Source organism: Hesperophylax consimilis, chromosome 17 (assembly GCF_061612785.1).
Source record: "Hesperophylax consimilis isolate HC1 chromosome 17, BYU_Hcon_1.0, whole genome shotgun sequence".
Taxonomy (NCBI): Eukaryota; Metazoa; Arthropoda; class Insecta; order Trichoptera; family Limnephilidae; genus Hesperophylax; species Hesperophylax consimilis.
In genome coordinates, this window is record NC_142852.1 from 2,566,638 (window position 1) to 2,585,665 (window position 19,028).

At 34.5% G+C, this 19,028-nt stretch overlaps 2 long non-coding RNA genes across 2 annotated transcripts; one reads left to right on the forward strand and one right to left on the reverse strand.

Annotated features, from left to right (window-relative positions):
* Nucleotides 1-729: 729 nt before the first annotated feature.
* Nucleotides 730-4,835, reverse strand: LOC149415764 (uncharacterized). Its single transcript, XR_016303616.1, has 4 exons — nucleotides 4,639-4,835; nucleotides 3,652-4,097; nucleotides 2,618-3,237; nucleotides 730-1,086 (listed from the first exon to the last, which is right to left on the reverse strand). It is a non-coding gene; the product is annotated as an uncharacterized LOC149415764 (long non-coding RNA).
* A 2,503-nt stretch (nucleotides 4,836-7,338) lies between these two features.
* Nucleotides 7,339-9,364, forward strand: LOC149415765 (uncharacterized). Its single transcript, XR_016303707.1, has 3 exons — nucleotides 7,339-7,474; nucleotides 8,738-8,823; nucleotides 9,153-9,364. It is a non-coding gene; the product is annotated as an uncharacterized LOC149415765 (long non-coding RNA).
* The last annotated feature ends 9,664 nt before the right edge of the window (nucleotides 9,365-19,028 follow it).

Below are 19,028 nucleotides of genomic sequence, written 5' to 3' on the forward strand. Positions count from 1 at the left end.
CTTAAAAATGTGACCAAAATCGGATAAAACAGAACATTGACAAAAGAGAATGTGATAAAAAATAGGCCAGGATATGTTAGGTTAGGTTAGGACCTTAACTTAACTGTTAGGTGTCACAGGTGTAAAGTGATCGGATCATAGTGCAGACTCACAACTTTTTAAAATAAAAGGCAAAATTAAAATTAAAAATGCAAAATTTTAAATAAAAAATTGCCACGGCCGAGAATCTTTCCTCGATGGACTGTTTGGGAGGAACTAAAGCGACCATTAGACCACCAACTATTTATTGCCACAAAAAGCACCCAGTTGTCAGGTATTCACAATTCAAACCATTCATAACCAGTGGCGGCTCGTGACTTTTGGGTGAACTAGAATTAGCTAATATTACAAAAAATTGGCATCATTGATGTTGTTGCCGAAAATGACTTTTTATATTTTTTCGAAAATTAGGTTTTTTGTATGAAGATTTTCAGGAAATCCGTGCGGCGCACTCATTGCACTCTATCACATTCAAAAGTCACTGCAACGCCGGATTAAGTACACGCCCAGTTGCGCGGCGGTTTGTAGACCATGTGTTTCTTCTTGACGTGGGACTGCAGCGAGTCCAGCGTGGCATAGTTACCTCCGCAGCTGTGGCACGTCAGCTGTTCCACGCGCTCATGCACGGCGCGCGCATGCTGGGAGAGCAAAGCGGGGCTGCGGAGGCGCCGCACCGAGGGGCACTCGAATCTGCAATTAATGTGCTTTGTTGTGTTTTCTCTTTCCAACACCGTTTAGATCATATATCTCACCATGAGAGTAATGAAGACAAGGATTTCTCAGACCAAACAAACTGACTCCACGGGTAATAGCTGTGTTGTGCGCAAAACCAAACTAATAATCCTGAGAGAGGTTTAACTAGATATGAGCGCATTGGCAGAATGCTGCCTGCTCACTCTGGTATTAGGCGGCACTCACCTGTAGAGGTTGGGATCGAGTGGTGCGGCCAAAGTGCTGACGCAAGATGTACGCCGACTTGTAGTGGCGGTCACACTCGACGCACTAGTGGACCGGGAGGGGGGAAGGCCCGCGGCTGCACAGTGCCATCTAAATCATAATAATAAATAATCGACAATGATAATAATATATGTCATTAACCCTTCTCTTCCTGTGCTTAAAGATCCCTCGAGCTCCGGTGTTGTGTACTTTGCTGATTGCAAAGGGCTGTGAGATTTCGTCCGAATTTTAAGAATAGTATCCTAGTTAGTGGTTAACCCTTGGAAAGCCGGTGATAAATTTCCAATCATCCGCCGTAAGCTGGCTGACATTATTTCCGTAATAACTTACTTATTTTTTGCAAAATGATGTTTTTGTAAATTGTACCGTTTTACTAGATAATGTGTTAATAGATTAATAGAAGTAATATATAATCTACCATCTGTACTTTCCCCAGAATAGTTAATTATATTCAGAGAATTGATTAATTAAACGTATTTTCAGGCTAATTTGTTCGCCTTTAGGAACACTCCGTATGGTCTCATCGAAATGGTTGTGTCTCCCTTACTGTCATATGATCTAAATGGTGTTAGAAAGAGAAAACACCACGCTTCGTATTCAAATCAATAAGTTAACCGCAGAGGAATTAAAATGTACACCTTTATGAAATTAAAGGATCCGACCGCAATTTGAGAAAAATTAATGAATTTTTTGTTAATTATTTTTAAATGAAATGACTAAAAGTGAGTTGAAAGAAATGTTTATTATAAATTGTCTAAAAAAATATGTGTTTCTATTTTTGTTTTCACCAATTTTAAATCAGGGTTTAGATGAAAAAACGAAAGGTGAGCCATTTTTGAAGTTTTTTTACGTTTGAATTACATTTTTTTGTTTAAAGTTTTAGTTGCTGTGGCTCAGTCTATCTGTGCAGATAGAGAAACAAGAGTGTGATGCTTTTAAGAGATGGGGCTGTTTTTCAAAAAAAGTATTTTTTTACCTACCGCAGGTGACATAATAATAATAATAATATTTGGATGATTTTTATAGCGTCGTTTTTGTGCAAAATCACCTCAAGGGCGTTGGACAAGTATATAATACATTTCTACAATGATCTTTGTTATTACTAAACAACTTTGTTATTACTGACAAAATAGCATGTTTTTACCTGTCAAAGGTGACATCTATATAATATAGGTATGTAAAAACACACGCGGATTTGAATGCAACGTTGTATCAAAATTTCAAAGGTGAAGAACTTTCGAAGATTTAAGATTTTGAACAAACGAAAATTCACATTTTTATTTTTATAAATTTCTAATAATAAAATTTGAAAGCGTATTTCAACAATAGTACTCACCTTCCGGATACATCCTGAAATATTTAATTTAATTGAAATTTATTGCAAAGCGGAAATACACACAAATTCCACGAACTTCTGACAGTTTCTTTAAGAAATATAAGGGTCAATATGCCAAAGGCTTGAGGGGTTGAGGATGCGTTGGTGTTCAGGAGGTTAATAAAATTTCCTACAATTATACTTCTATCAATATCACTATCAGCCTCCAAACTACAAAAAGAATACATTATAGAAGCACTCGCTGCGGTGAAAAACGTATTCTACATAATACATAAATGTACTTACCGTAAATGAGAAACCAGTGGAGATTTGCTCAAAAATTCTTTCCCACATTTGTCACAGCAGAAGGTTCGACCTACTCCGTGTACAGCGCAAGTGTGTTTCGCTGCCTGCTTGCAAAAATGTAACTCACATTTTACACACCTCGAATGGCATCAACAACTGTTATTTCCAATCAGACTTAGCGGCCGTTGAGCCAAAGTTCCGAATGCACAAAGTCGCTGTTTCCAATGCTGTCTACCATCACACTGAGCGGAGATATTGTGATGAGGAATTCAACTCACGAAGCAGGCAATAACTTCCCCTCTGCCATAGGTCAGCCAAAGTGGCAAGCTACAGCCGGTAACTGTTCATGGGGTGAGGTTTGTCTGAATACATCAGTTGCGTGGCGGGAGATCCTTTGACTTCTCCAGCCGGACTCTCTTCATCCATCACCTCGCACCGCAGTGGGAGGGATAGATTCATTCGTCCGGCACTCCTGGACGCACTGCCGTTGGATTCCCCCACATGTTGCTGTAGATGTTCAGTCAGTTCTTTCTGGGGCCAGAATAACTGGCGGCACACTGGACATGATAGACTACCAGCCTCCTCTTCAACTCTATCCACTCCAGACTTCTGCGGTGCTTCTGGAATAGATACATTTAGTCATATGTTATATTAGGAGATCATGTGTTGAGGGTTTTTAAAGAAAAGTAAGAATTACCATGTCGTAGGAGGGTGGAAACACGAGAGACTGGCATATCATTCCAGAGTAGAGCTGTTGAACTCAAGAACGACCCATTCTCATGTGACAAATTACAACCGTATAAAAATGTTGGGCGCGCGTTTAGCATGTTTTCCGACTGCACGAATCAATGACACTAGTTCCTCGGAACATCTCCAATTAAAATGCAGGTACAAGAACGGAATCCCCATTTGACTCCTGTACTGTAAATATTGCTTTTTGTTAAAATAGTCAAATGTTTTTTAGAGCTCCAGACCAGAGGTGGCTTTGCCTAACTCACAAATACATAGTAATAATTTAAGTAAAATATACAAACCTTTAGCCTAAAATACAATTAATTCGTCTTTTAATGTTTTTATATTTTGTCTTCCGTTTCGTTTTAATTTCTCTTTTGACAATACTTTTAACGCCTTCAACAAATTTAGATTTTTCACAATCATCAAAATTACTGTCGTCTTCTTCAAAATGTTCTGATAAAGTATTATGTTGTTCTATTCCAATTTCTAATTCAATGTCACGTTCCACATTCAAATTTTCTTCTTTAATTCCAATTTGGTTTCCATTTTTGCTTTCCGTATCTCCCAACACATCTTGTGTAAACTTCTTTAAAGGTTTTGCACCATGTGAAAGGGAACTAATTTGCACCAGACTTGGGGAATCCACTTCTTGTGCAAATATGCTTACACATAGAGTGTTAGATCGTGAAAGTTTTACTCCCAAATTCAATTCTGCTCTTTTTCGTGTAATGATCTCCAAATTGACCTGTTGACAATAAAAATGTATAAAAATATGAATAGCTAGCACAGACGCGTGAAAAATCACGGGATATTTAATATATTTCTCTACTTCCTACACTAGCTTGCGCCTTGTTGTAAGTCTACGACTTCATTTTTAGTGTAATAATAAAAACAATATAGGAATAGAGTTGAATAAATCAAAACAATAGAGGTAAATAAAATAAAGGCAAGTAAGAATTTTATTTACACATTGTTATATCCAGAGATTTTAAATAAATTAATTAAATAGCTAACTATATAATTAGAAAAAAATATAGTATTAAGAAAGTATAGTAAAATATTTAAAAAACTCTCTATCCAGGGGAAAATTAAATTAAATTGACGTAATGGGATACAAGATATTATAAGCCGCCGAGAGATCACTCGTTATAAGGTTTTTCCTTAATCCTTGTATTGAATACCTTTTGTGAACAAGACGTGTTTAGTTGGGAATCTAGCCTATTGTTTACAGGGTGTCTGGGGGAAAATTGCGCTAACTTCAGGGTGATTAATATTAATAAGATTACCTGCTGTTTGTCAGAGTGTTTGATGTAGAACTGGCGGAGAAATTGTCTGGCGCAGAAGGACATGTGGCGGAACCGAGATAACTTCCCCATAGCGTGACAACATTGACGGCACAGGTGGAACTGCGGAGAAGTTGTCTGGCGCAGAAGGACATGTGGCGGAACCGAGATAACTTCCCCATAGCGTGACAACATTGACGGCACAGGTGGAACTCTGCATTATCCAGCTGGAATCACCCATACATACAAAGTCAATCATCAACAAAGAACAACAGGAATCATGTTTAGCATAAAACAGTCCATTCCGCTTTATTGGGACACATTGGCCCCAAACATTTCACCCAAATAAGTGAAGTTAATCTACTGACTGTGGTGACATTCGTGATCTTGACAAAAAACGACAGGCAAAAAATAAAGTATAATTTATTCCAAAGTCATCAGAGAAGCTGCACACATCAAATAAAAAGTATTTTCTGAAGCAATATTTATCACAAGCGATTCTGAACTTATTCGTCACAAACTTTTTTTCTCTATTTCTTTGCACATAAGGTCAAATCGCTTACATCTGATGATGGACACTGTAATGCTGTCCGAAAAGTTGACTAAAGCAGGAGGAAGCGCAACAAGGCTCAAGAACCAAAAACATTATACTTTTGGTTCTGAAAATGTCAAATCATTATCTAAATACAGTAATGTTTAAATAGATTAAATAATACATTGATAATACCTTTTGTCCGGAGAGAATCTCAAAAATGATCCCATAATTGCTTTTCGATGAAAAAACATCGGGAGGAATGCAGATCACGCCAAACTCTGGGAATTGTATAAAAATGCACTTTCTAGATGAGAAAAGTGTGTAGAAATTCATTAAAAAAAGAATTAAGGCGCGGAAGAATAAATTGAGGGAGATACAGCCGATCAAAGTTTAATAAATTGCACTTCGCGATCTGATATTATCACCATATTCGGACAGTCCGCAGCCATATTTTGTCCTGAAAATCAAAGTAAAAACTTTTAATACTTTTGAAATTTCAGTAGTGCCATCCAAAAAATAAAAAGTGTTGCCATATAATAATATCAATGCATGGTAAATTCTGAAAATTAAATATCATTTGCCAGATTGGTAGTTTATTATTTAAAATCTTGTAAATACTTAATTTATGTATATATATAACCTAACTGCGATTTTTTATAACAAAAAAATGACCCTTTAATAACGCCCACTCGCGTCCCCTTTAGAGTTTTATCCCAGTTTTCAAGTAGTTTGTGGGCTACGCTAGGTTTGTATAGACGGTTTGTGATTTAATACTAATACCTTTTTTCCATGTTATTTCCTGTTACACAAAATTGCCCCTTTAATAACGCCTGCTCGCGTCCCCTTTAGAGTTATATCCCAGTTTTCAAGTAGTTTGTGGGCTACGCTAGGTTTGTATAGACTGGTTTGTGATTTAATTCTAATACCTTTTTCCCATGTTCTTCTGTCTACTCTAACCCAAACTAAAAACCTAACCTATTTTGTAAAAAAATATTATTATTATATGGCAACACTTTTCTTTTTTTGGTTGGCACTTTTGAAATTTCAAAAGTAAATAGTTGTTAATTTGATTTTCTTAAGTCATAATTGATAAATAAAACATTGTTTCTATGTATCGCGTACGAAGTTTCAAAACCCTATAACTCAGTTAATAGTACCGACCCCCACCTAATTCTTTCAGATTCGGATTCCCCAGCCCTAAATTAGTCTAAATCAAGTTAAATTTCGGTTATACTCCCATAAACCGAATTTTACCCTCAGATCGCGAAGTGCAATTTATTAAACTTTGATCGGCTGTATCTCCCTCAATTTATTCTTCCGCGCCTTAATTCTTTTTTTAATGAATTTCTACACACTTTTCTCATCTAGAAAGTGCATTTTTATTCAATTCCCAGAGTTTGGCGTGATCTGCATTTCACCCAAAACATCTACTTCTGTAGACAAGCAACATTGGCAAAGTCGAAATTCTAATGTTTCAACATCGTTTGCCATCTTTGTGGTTTGTAGTTCAAAAACTAAAACACGGATCGGTCTTTATCATTTCTACACATCTGTCCCGATGATGGTACACTTCAAGGCTACCCAAAACGTTGCCTTAAATAAAAGAAGGAAGAGCAACACAGATTTATACCACAGGAGTTTGAAAACAACACTATTCTTTAAGTCGTTAGAGTCATACACGAATCAATCAAATCTACTTTTTAAGGCGACACAATACCCTGATAACGGGGATTTGCCCCAACGCTCACATTTTAATTATTTCTGATGAGCTTATTACTAAAATCTTAAATGTTTCTAGAGGGATTCGAAGGGATGCAAGTTATTTATATTTAAGATTAATAAAAACAGGACCTTACAATTAAATATATTATGTAAAACGATAAGTACATTTTATTAAATGTAAAATGTTGTAAGATAAGCGGCAAGTACCAGATTTTATTTTTCTAGACGATGAATTAGTAACTTCCCGACGACTCCCTCACAAAAGATTAGAGATTTTATAAATGTATTCATAAGAATTAATTAAAATAAAAACACTCGCGAAAATCCAATTTCTGGCCAGATACACGAAAAACGACCGCCAGTACTTCAAAACTCTCTATTGTGCGTAGTATATTTGTGTGCGGGTTGACAAGCAGTTACTACGTATTGATTCAGACGCCGCGAAAGTTCCGGCCTGTAAGGTTGTGTCACCCGGCCGGTCGCTCCGGTCATTTCTTTTACGTATTTTTTTATTTAATCAAACGATACTTTGAAATCTATTAGTGAAATTTTCTGTTTTTTATAATTTAACTTCTTCCTCAAGTGAGTAAAGGTTTTTTATATAAATAATAAATATAAATAATAACCAATACAAAAGAATACATTGTTAAATGCGTAAATGTGTAGGCACTTGAGAAAAAAGGTGACACTAAAGTATTGTCGTTATGTTATTATATATCATTTCTAGCCCAAGTAGACTTTTTTACTATTAATCTTTTTTTTCACGCGACGCGGCTGTCTGTCCGGTTGTCACAACCAGCGGCACAGAATGTTATAGAGTGCCCCTTCACTAGAATCGTTTTCCTAGTTTTATTTATTTACGCCCTACTGGGCTTTTACATTAATTTCTAATTATACAGTCATGTTAGTTGTAACAATGGAATATCTAATAAATTATGGTAAAATAAAAGGAGTTTTTTTACTAAGGAGTGGTATTCTCTTATATTTCAATAAAGTGTTTGTGAAGAGTTCGTTTCATTACTAATACTCCAGGGCAATTACCGATTCGCGATCGTAATTATTCCGGTAGTCCCAATTTTTTTATATGTTTTATAAACTGGTCCCCTGATGTAAAATCTGAGTTTCCGACCTTGGCACACCTGTGCTCGCGCCGCCATTTTGAAAAAAACCGGCCGAAATCGCTCCAAAATCTAGTTTTTCCAAAATATCTCATTCCCAATGCAAATTTCGGCTAAATTAGCTAAACAATTAAAGTAGAACATAAAATTACTTACTACTTTTGTGTAAACAATTTTCTTCAATCTCTAATAGGTACCGAGGTAGAAAGTCGTAAAGGTGCGTATATTTTTGAAAAAAAACAAGTTTTTTGCGCGACTAGCTTTTGTTTTTTGTAAATATCTCGTTTCCAGTACAATTTTGTGAAAAAATTATTGATACTAATTTTGTAGAAAATAAAATTTCATAAAATAAATAGGTATTTAATTTATGTGTTTTAACTCTAATATGTATCCAAGCTCTTATCCACCAAAACCAGTTAAATTACCCAACAACAAATTTTTGAAATTCGAAAGTTTTTTTCCATAAAACAAAAACTCTACATCGAAAGTTTTTCTCCATACAGACAATTAGACATATGTCACCTATAAAGTACCTAAAGTCATTCGAATATTAAAAAGAGTCATTAATCTTTTAAGTTTAGATTGTTAGATCATTTGTTGTAGATAGAATTGTGCAATTATCTCCCCAAGTTACTGCACTTACTTACGTTGAAATGATTTTCAAATTTAAGGTAAAATTGAACCAATTTATAATAAATCTCTTGGCTAATATATACTTACGTTTCAGTTAAATATGGGAAAACAGAAGACAAAAGGAGTTTTATCCCGAACAAAATTACGGCACCAAGGAAAATGTTTAACGGAATGGAGAAGGTACTACTTAAATACACACATAAAAATAGATCTTTGGGATACGTTTTTTACAGAACATAATTGTACAATGTCAGCTTAAATAATTTTATATATGTAGATATATACATATATACGCAGTCGATAAACTTCTGAGCATATTGAATTTGGAATATAAGAAGTAAATTAATTTTGATTTCCGGTGACATATTTTTATTTTTACCGAAATGCATTTTTTACACCAAATAAGTTCAGGAATTGTTGGTGAAAGTTTGTCGGGCATGTCTTAATACATCTCTAAATAATTAGAGAATAGAGACAGTATAAATAATTAACAATATTTCTCATTTTAGGAAAAATTCCGCAAGACTTCATCCAGATAATATTGCAAATAATAAAGAAAATACGAGTATTGTGTTAAACACTATACCGACACTCAACATGGTAATTTTTTCACAATTTCTGTAAATATAAAGTAAATAATATTAATTTTATATGATTAAATAAGCGCTCTAAAAAAATTAACAAAAACTGACATTATTTTTCAGCACGGACCAGAGATGAATGAACCTGAAAAGTTTTCACTATTTGCTGGCTCTAGTTCTTATGACACTAACGTGCATGCCGTTTCCAGCCCCTTATAGCTAGGTCTGACGCAGGCATGACGATTGTTGTCAACTGATATGTTCTCACAACAATAATTGTTGAAGAAAAATAAAATTAAGGAATGAAATTTAAAACACTTTACCTCTGTTTCAATTTTTGGCCTGGTTTTGGTGGATTAGAGCTTGGATACGTATTAGAATTAAAACACATAAATTATATACCTATTTATTTTATGAAATTTTATTTTCTACAAAATTAGTATCAATAATTTTTACACAAAATTGTACTGGAAACGAGATATTTACAAAAAATCAAAGCTAGTCGCGCAAAAAACTTGTTTTTTTCAAAAATATACGCACCTTTACGACTTTCTACCTCGGTACCTATTAGAGATTGAAGAAAATTGTTTTCACAAAAGTTGTAGGTAATTTTATGTTTTACTTTAATTATCTAGCTAATTTAGCCAAAATTTGCATTGAGAATGAGATATTTTGGAAAAACTAGATTTTAGCGCGATTACAGCCGGTTTTTTTTTAAATGGTGGCGCGAGCACAGGTGCGCCATGGTCGGAAATTCAGATTATACATCATGGGATCAGTTTATAAAACATATAAAAAAATTGGGACTACCGGAATAATTACGATCGCAACCCCCTTTTTGGCGCTATGTGTACTGGCCTATAATACGGAATCCCCAAATATATCGACAACATTCTCACATTTATAACCCAGATAACATGTAGGTACGTTTATAATCAACAAATCAATACAAAAACCGACCAATATCATATAACAACAAAGGCAAAGGCATATGGCAACAAAGAAAAAAAGAACAGGTATCCGCTAGTAAGCAGGGTGAAAAAAATCAAAGGCAGAATAAAGAACACAGAAAAATGTGCAATTAATGCTTGCTTCTAGACTCAGCAATATACCACCTCTATCTATATTACAGCAGGTAATTTATACACTTGTATATACCCGTCTATACGTACTTATACGCTCGTGTGTATAATTCCAAAATTTGATTGAAAAGTGAATTAACATAATGTTTCTAATATTGTTTTTATTTAATCACGAAAATACTTAATATATCAATAATCCGATGCCGAAAGGACCGATTTCACCGGAGAAAAATTCTGATTTAAACATATAATTTTATTATGAACGTATTGAAGTCGTAAAAAATTTTCAAATACATATTTCCCATACATATTGTTTTCAATTATATATCCGTAATAGAAATTTTAAACCGTTAAATATTTATGTTATAAACAGAAAGCCTACCTCAAACATTAACGAATTCTTAATGTATCATGAATCTATTTTAAATAACTGTATAGATGATACCCTTATCTTTGGTGATTTCAACATTGACATTCTTCAAAAAAATAATACATCTCTTAAATACATCAACACGCTAGACTCATACAACTGTTTCATATGTAACACATCCTATCCTACACGAGTAACAGATACCTCTACTTCTCTAATAGACCATATCATCTCAAACAGACAAAATATTTCCTCAACTACTGCAAATATAGATGCCTACCTAAGTGATCATAACATTTTGATATTAGATTACCAAAACAGCTTGAAACATCACACTAATAATAGAATACATTCTTTTTCAAACAACACCAAAACCGATAAAAACATGTTAAAAACATATGTAGAATCCCACAACTTTCCACACGAAACCACCAGTAATGCCAATGAAATCTATAATAATTTTAATGAATACATCAAAACAGCAATAAAATCATCCCAACATAAATCTGAGTTACGCATAGGAGACCAACGGAGGGGTAATACTCCATGGTTTGATGCAAAATTAAATGCACTTATCAAACAGCGCAACAATGCGTTTAAAATCTGGAAAAAAAATCAGCAAAGTGATATATTCACAGCACTGAGAAATAAAACAAGAAATCAAGTTACCAACTATAGAAGATATGCTAAAACCAAATACTACACGACTATATTTAAAGAAAACCTGCGTTATCCGCGACAGACATGGAAAATAATAAATGCAATTCTAACAAATAGCTCGACACCCCAGAAAGATGAAATTGAATGTCTTCTCATTAAGAATGAAGAAATAACATGCCCAACACAGATAGCTTCAACTTTTAACAACTTCTTTATATCAGTTGGGGAAAACTTAGCAGCTACAATTGCATCATATCCAGATGATTCTATCACTATAAACACGGATCAAAAAGCAATCCAGTCCTTATACATGGCCAAAACAAATAAAACAGAAGTTCTCAGTATCATCTCTCAACTAAAGTCTAATGCATCTCCAGGTTTAGATGGAATTACACCAGTGTACCTGAACTTTTGCAAAGATATATTAGCTGACCACCTTGTTTTTCTTATTAATCAATCCCTGAATAGTGGAATCTTCCCAGATCAACTAAAGATAGCAAAAATAATTCCGATTTACAAAGATGATTGCAAAAAAAATCCTTCTAATTACCGTCCTATATCCATCCTCTTTGTCGTCTCTAAAGTTTTTGAAAAGGTTATTAAGCTTAGGCTCACTAAATATCTCCTATCAAACAATTTACTCGCATCCCAACAGTATGGATTCAGAAACCAATCTAACACAAAATGTGCTGCCTTCGATTTTGTATACGCCCTCCAAAAGCATATAGACCAGGGTAAGCATGCTGCAGGCTTGTTTATAGATTTAAAAAATGCTTTCGATACGGTTGACCATGGGATACTACTAAAGAAGCTAGAACACCTAGGCATAGTAGGCACTCCCCTGAAGTTACTGTGTAGCTACCTCTCTAACCGACACTGTCAGACCTTTGTTGGAAAGGGGACAAGCAGCATGGGAACGATGAAATGTGGCGTGCCTCAGGGCTCCGTACTTGGACCATTACTATTTTTAATATATATAAATGATATTGCTAAATGGGGACTTAAGGGTACAATACAACTCTATGCAGATGATACAGTGATTCTTTATCACAATAATGATTTAAACGAACTTGAAAAGGAAATGGAAAGTGATGTAGCTTGCCTGGCAAACTGGCTGCGATTAAACAAACTTAGCCTAAACATAAAAAAACACATTACATACTGTTTGCAAATAAAAAAATGTATGTCTTAATATAAGTCTTGATAATAACCGCCTTGAAAGGGCTGATGTTACAAAATATCTTGGCCTTTTCATTGATTCACAACTCACATGGAATCACCAATTTAAACATGTTCTATCCAAAATTACTCATATAAGTGGTGTTTTATATAGACTTCGCGGGTTACTTCCTCCCTCTCTATTAAAATCGATTTACCATGCTATGATTCACTCACATCTAATATATCTCGCCGGAATCTGGGGATTTGCTACAAAAAAAATGATTTCAGAAGTCCAAGTCGTCCAAAATAGAGCCCTGCGAAATATTTTCAGTTTACCTTGGGACACACATGTCAAAGACATCTACAGAAACACCCAAATACTTCATTTTAATACCATTCCCACTTTTGAAATAACGAAAACTATATTAAAAGTAATTCAACACTCGGCACATTCCAACACTACACTCTATTACAATTACGACGTACACCAACACAACACAAGAAATCACAACAAACTACATATACCAAAAATCAAATCAACAAAATATGGACTAAGATCCCTGGAATACATAGCTCACACAAAATATAATCAACTACCCAACGAGATCAAATGTGCAAGTCAATGTAAAAAGACCCAAACTAACATGCTCAAACTTCATCTTATTAATGACTATCTGAAATAATAATGTTGTGTATGTCCCATCATGTGTCCATTTAATACATACAGCTATATGTTTCATGTAATGCGTATCATTTCCGCAATGAGTTTATTAACTCCTGGGAGTACAATGCTTTATATAATATACTATATTCTGTATTGTATACTTTTAATAAAAAAAATTAAAAAAAAAAAAAAAATTGACGTAAATAAAGTAAAAGTTTTGTTTACACAGGACGAGAAGAAACCCGTTATTCTGGAAGGAAGGAGAATAGAAGACATATTTTTTTTTTAACTGTATTAAATAGAATTTCGCAGCACGACTCTTTTTATGATTGTAATTATCTAACTTAGAGATAGTTGAGCGTATACTTCGAGATGACAAGTTCTGGGAAGAAAAAATGCTTATTAAATTAACTAATTTTTAAATGGATTGCATTCTTGTCGAGCTTATCGATCCTGGAGTCACAAGGTCTATGAATGTTCGTGATCCTCCACATATCTTAGATATTGTATGTAAAGAACGTCAATTTGGAAATCGTCGTTTAGATTTCGACGAAATGCTATTTATTGAATAATTATTTTCGTTTTTTATATAAAATTATTTTTACTATTTCTAACTTATATTATAATAAATGATGGCCTTTATACAAAAAAAAGTTGCATCTTATGCTTTTTACATTACATAATTATTTGTTTTATGTAACTTTTTGTAAACGATAATAATAAATATTGAAAATGACTGATATTTTATTTATCTTGTCAATATATTCAGATATAATTATGATCAGATATTATGAAAATGATTCGTGATTGAATACCGTATTGCTTTGACATCTGTCAATGAAGAACACGTCGGTTACGAGTCATAAGTTACTGCCTACCGTCTAGCAGTATGGTTACAGAAATCTGATAAGAATCATAAAATCATGAGCTCCTTCTGCAATAGGTAACGTTTCTATCGAAATTTGCCTAAAACATGCACATTCAACTTAATATTACTATTCACATAGTTTGAAAGACGCCCATTATTAAGCATTTCATGTTCAAACCTTACTCATGGGTACCATCTAGTGGATTTCATCGCTGCTCTGACTTCGAACTGTTCGTTGTGTCGGGTGTTCCCCATTGCAACGTACTTCATTCCCCTGCACCCCGAAATATTATAATATTTAATTCGAGCGGAGCGCGTGTGAAACTAATTTGCTTCGCCCACTTAAATCGCGTTCACGCCCATAACTGATATTTTTTTAGGATCTTATTTCGTCTTAAAGCGCTTAACATTGACCGCTTCTGCGAATAAAAAAACAAAAACAATCTTCCTCATTAAGAATTTAAGCATTTTATGGAAACAATGCAGGCGTTATTATTATCTAATAATTTGTTACAGAAGTATATTATTGATTATTGCTTGACATATCGTGTATATTGTGTCAAAACTGACAGATGCATAAATGAACCACTCACTAGATCAATATCTTCGGGTTTTTCGTACTGAGCCCATGGGTCCTAAAGTTTGCCACAGATAAAAGTCTGTAACTGAAAAATATACGTCACTACACGACATACTCACCACCGACTAGGATAGAAACTATAAAAAAGGCGTAACCATAGACAATATAATTCTCATTCGGAGCCAACCCCATTGGCTAGCCTAAAATCGGCCAATGACAGCGGCCTATAAACATGCATGAAGTGCGCACTGGTTTGTGGAAAATATACGTCACAAGTCAGCCATAGAGATTACCGTGTCTTTTTTTCTGACCCACTTTTTTCTCGGAGTTATACCCCCCTGGACAGATAATAATAATAATAATACCTGGATGACTTTTATAGCGCCGTTTTTGTGCAAAAACACCTCAAGGGCGCTGTACAAACTTATAATACACTTCTACAGTGTTATTACTTAACTATTTATGGAGAAAATATACAGTTCAATACTTACCTGGTAGGTCACTTGAGATTAACACTTAATTAACATTATCTAATTGTTTATTGGCGAAATTTAGATACAGGATTTAGGACTTAATTGAAAAATTGAATATAACTGGACTTTCTCTTAGGATTGGTATATTTAATTTACGGGTACGACAGCTTAAAAAGGTAAGTTTTCAGTATAGACCTGAATTCTGTTGGACTTGTTATGGATCTTAGTTCCGGAGGAAGTTTATTCCAAGCCTTCGGCCCAGATACTCCGAAAGCGCGATCACCAAACTTAGTATTTGGCTTGCGCATAGGTTCTACCAGTCTGCCTATAGCTGCTGATGTTGCTGATCTAAGCGTTGACTGCCTCAGACCAGTGTTTTCCGGGACGCATAGTTCAGAGATGTAGGGTGGGGCCATTTCATTGATGGATTTAAACACCATCCAGCACAGTTTGTACTGGATTCTTTCAGGGCACTTGAGCCAGTGAAGGTTACGAAGGTGTTCTGAAATGTGCGAATATTTTGAAACCCCGGTTATGAGCCGTGCTGCTGCATTAAACACTGATTGAAGTTTGTCAATTTGATATTTTGGAAGGCTGGCATAAATGCCGTTGCAGTAATCGAGACGTGAGACTACGTAAGAGTTGATAAGTAGTTTTGTTGCTTCTGAAGGAAGGTTTCTTCGGACAGACTTTAGTTGTCTTAGGTGAAAAAAACCGGTGCTTACAGTCCTATTTATTTGACTTTTAAACGAAAAGTCTGAATCTAAATTGACACCGAGAAGTTTGACTGTTGTTTTTGGGATGATATCGCTGCCGGAAATAGTAATAGGTGAATTGTCTATGAAATGTTGACGTTTGTTTGTGGCTACCCAGAGAAACTCAGTCTTAGATGGATTGAGCTTCAGCTTGTTTGAAGACATCCAACGAGTTATTGCTTCTAGACATTCAGTTATACGGATCTTGAGACTATTGATTTCATTTGGAGCGCAGTAAAAATAAACTTGCTGATCGTCAGCGTAGCAGTGAGACAAGAGATCAAATGACTCGATTATTTTGGCGACATCATTTGTAAAAAGGATGAAGAGAAGTGGACCCAAAACGGATCCCTGGGGTACCCCTGAAGAAAGTGTTGCGAAGTTGGACAATTTATTTCCAACCCTCACGGCTTGTAAGCGATTGGATAAATAGGATACCAGCCAATTTTTTATGTCGGAATTCAAACCAAATGTTTCCTCTAATCTCCTAATGAGGAATTCATGATCAATCATGATTCAAGATGTATTAATGTATTCCATAGAAAACGAAAGATATGAGCTGTGTTTAAATGATGATGCACACACGCACACACTCATATTATATGCACATTAGTGATGGGTAGAATCGAAACTTTTGATTGCGAAACGTTCCCGGATTCGACATACGATCAAAATTTTTTTTTACAATTACTTATTAATAAGGGTTTTTGCGTTTTAGGAGGGTCAAAGTTTCTTTATTATAACAACCATGCACGAGGGACATTTACTCACAAATTCTCTTTAGTTATATTAAATAAAATATTTTTTATTGAAAGTTTTGTTTAAAAAAGACTTCATGTATTTTCATTTATGTAAAATTATTACTGTGACAGCTGCATCGACTTTGAAATCCATTATCAAACTAATTGAATTTATTATAAGTTGTAGTTCTGTGTTCTATGGTAGGGTGGTATGTGGTATATGGTGGGTGTTCTATGGTATGGTATGGTAGGGTATAACAGTAGGGTGGAAAATTTTTATATGAATTTTTTTTTTTTTGAAATTCGAATTGGAATACCAGGTAAAAGTTGCTTTATGTAATTCTAAATAACACTTCTCAATTTGGAAGTTCTAGCTCGACAGCTTGAGGTCCCGTCATAGACTTCAAATTTTATTTTTTATGGTTTTATAGACGTTTTGTATTAAACACCCTATAAACAAAATAATGAATAAATATAATATATTATGTATTAAATGATAAAATAAAAGTAGATTTTAATTAATAAAAAGATTTTTTTCAAAAGAAAACACAAGTTCGGAAAGTTATGTTGGTATGAATAAAATCATTTTTTATAGAAAAAATTCCTATTTCGGCTCAAACTTTGACATGAGTTTTCGAGATGCTAATTTAGATTTTATGAATCCCTCTCATCTTGTCTTGTCGAATATACTTAGAGCTGCTTCTGTCACAACTTTTACATATCTTTCCACAGCCTGGATGTGGCAAGGCAGTCTCATAAACTCCAATACTGCATCTTCTCCATTTTCAATAAGATCTTGTAACTGCTCATCGGAAATATTCATCGGTATTCAGGGTTTGTATATATTTTGTTGCCATTCAATCATGTCTATGCAAGAATATGCATTTAAGTCAACTTTTGGAACCTCACACATGCGCGAAACAGATTTTTTATTAACTTGACGAGCCTTTAAAATGCCTCTTGCAGAGAGTTCTCTAATGTGCTTACGTGAATCTGTTATCATACTCAACAACAAGTTTTCTGGATGAGCAAAGTAACTGTTTCGAATTATAGCAGGGTCCACTATCCCTAACAACTTGTTGGACAAATATCTAGTGCTGTTAGTGAGCTTCCATAAATGATTTGAACCATATTTGCAGGATGAATAAGTTTTGATACCTACCAGACAGGAGCGTATGATTATACGACAAACGTTGCTAAAGTCACAAGATTTTGTTGTGGATTTTCTGTAGAAATATACAAATGCAGTATGCGATTAGCTCTTGTCAACCAGCGGGCATGGGGTAGTTTACCTGGGCTTCTCTATAATAAATCAGGAGACCAGGATCCATTTATGACAGCAGTAGTAATTTCTTGTAAATATTTCTGGTCTGTACTGAGATCTGTGGATATTTGTGGAGGTAGTTCACCTTTTATCTTCTCAAAGTTGTCCAACGGCAGCGTCTCGCATATCTCTAATGTTTTACCAATTTGACCTGCAAATGATTTAGGTCCTGCAGTAGGGCCATCCAAATAGCTAAACAAATGCCTCAACGGTAACTCATTGGCGTGTAAGAGATAAATTATCCATTGCAATGGTCGAGAATCTCGACTCGAGATAGTCTGTTTTCCAAAAGACGAATCACGCCTCCTACTTTCCCTGTATTTGTGTTTGTTCCATCACAGTCAACAGCCAATAAACCATCTAGTGATATCTTTTCAGTCGTTAAAAATCTGTAGATAGCTCTTTCAATATTTCTTGCACTGCCCGATGTTGGAACTGTTAAAAATACCCAACATAAACAGTACCTGGTTCTTTTATAATAGAAATATGTTCCTCTTGAAAAAATTTAATTAAAATCAAATTTAATAATATGATTATTAAGTTTCTGCAAATACCTACAGAACTTAATAATGATATTATTAAATTTGATTTTAATTAAATTTAAAAAAAAAATTCAATTGAGTTCTACGAATTAAACACAAAAACAATAAATAAATATGTTCCTTTTGTACAATCACTCCAAGCCTCTTCGATATTTTTAAAACAGTTTTAGCCGTCTTGTCTTTCCTTTCTTAATTTGCTCGCGTCTCATTCTGTCTTATTCTTCTTAGTTTCATCCTATCCATTATGCCTCATTTCTTGTTTGAGAGTACGTAATCTTCTATTCAGCAATTCTTTACTCTGGATAAGATCCGTTCTTCCTAAAGCCATAAGTCAGTTAGTGCGTTGGTCTTCTAAAAACATTTGTTCCTCGTTTGGCACTTTTTTCTCTCAAACAAGTACAGCTTACAAATTCTTGACATTAACTTGAAGCTATGTCAAAAATCTTTCTACTTTGTACTCTGAACTTTTCTTCCTTAATTTTCTTCAAAGACTTTTTCAAATTATAACACTTCGAGTGATAACTTTTTAGTAACTGTAAGATTCTTTTGTGTGTGACAATTGGAATAGAAGATTTTACCCACAAT